Source organism: Physella acuta, unplaced genomic scaffold, assembly GCF_028476545.2.
Source record: "Physella acuta isolate Inbredline_101_S28 unplaced genomic scaffold, ASM2847654v3 ptg000944l, whole genome shotgun sequence".
NCBI classification, from domain to species: Eukaryota; Metazoa; Mollusca; class Gastropoda; family Physidae; genus Physella; species Physella acuta.
The window spans coordinates 321,811-323,112 of NW_026732461.1; the positions used below are offsets into that span (position 1 = coordinate 321,811).

Sequence of the window (1,302 nt, forward strand, 5' to 3'; positions counted from 1 at the left end):
ATATATATATATATATATATATATATATATATATATATATATATATATATATATATATATATATATATATATATATATATATATATATATATATATATATATATATATATATATATATATATATATATATATATATATATATATATATATATATATATATATATATATAGTTACCTGTGTTATATATGTATATTTTTATAAACAAAAGTGAAAAAAAGACCTTGTAATAAAAATAAAATAGTATGTATATAAATATTATAAACCCCTTACCATATGCCTCTGAGTAAAGAAGGTGCCAGACAACTTTTGAGCAATTTCATCAACTATCATTTCAGAGTGACCCAGAAGTAATGCTTGTGGTCTGAAATTATTTTACTAATATCAGTAAAGGCATTAACTACACATGCTGATCATTAAATGCAAGCAAAAATTACAAAATGAATATTATTATTCACTTTGAAACAATGTAAACTTACAGTTATTAAGTGTTAAGAACATTTAGTAATCTTCTGGTGTAGCCAGTATTTGGTGAAGTATCAAGCAGTGGAGACCTTATAATTTATTAAAAGATTGATATATCTCCAGTGGGCTGATTGATACACACAACACCTGGAGGCCTGAAAAGAAATGGCATTTTTGTTATTAAATATAATAATAAAATGAGTGAGTAATACAATAAATGATAGCCAAATTATATACTCCATTTTTAAGACTATTAATAACAATGTACTAATTGTGGACAATACATCAAACCCAAGCCTAATCCTACACAAAACTCCAAAAATGATACTATCATTTTATAGTACATAAGTATCATAAGAATGTCTAAAAATGTCAAGTTCCCTTTCTAGCGTGTGCCAATAGGACAAGGTATGTACATTATCTCTGTTTATTTGATCTCTGTATATAAAGGATTGTGTAGTCAGCACTATATCTAGCCACCTATTTATTTCATAGTCTTAAATCGGGTATATATCAGAGTTAGATGAACAATTGAATGTACTACTAACTTGGCTTTATGTTTAGCAATAGTGTCCTAAACCATTTGCCTACTCTGTCCTCTATATGATAATATGAGTAGTGTTGATCAAGTAGGACTTAAGTAGTACCATCTTATCACTGTTGGTCATGAAATTAAGTGTTGCTCTGATATTATTCTCTCATAGGAAGCTGTAACAGTAATAGGAATTTGAATGACAATCTTGAATCAATTTAGAATTCTGGTAGACTAAGTTAATTTTTTTCAAAATGAATACCAATCAATAGTATCAAAATACACTGTTTGTTTAATTAACATGTTGA

The 1,302-nt window shown here is 26.0% G+C and overlaps 1 long non-coding RNA gene across 1 annotated transcript; it reads right to left on the reverse strand.

Moving 5' to 3' along the window:
* Positions 1 to 330: 330 nt before the first annotated feature.
* LOC131953735 (uncharacterized) lies at positions 331 to 1,091 on the reverse strand. The gene is made up of 3 exons (XR_009388675.1): positions 1,011 to 1,091; positions 477 to 617; positions 331 to 361 (listed from the first exon to the last, which is right to left on the reverse strand). It is a non-coding gene; the product is annotated as an uncharacterized LOC131953735 (long non-coding RNA).
* Positions 1,092 to 1,302: the final 211 nt, after the last annotated feature.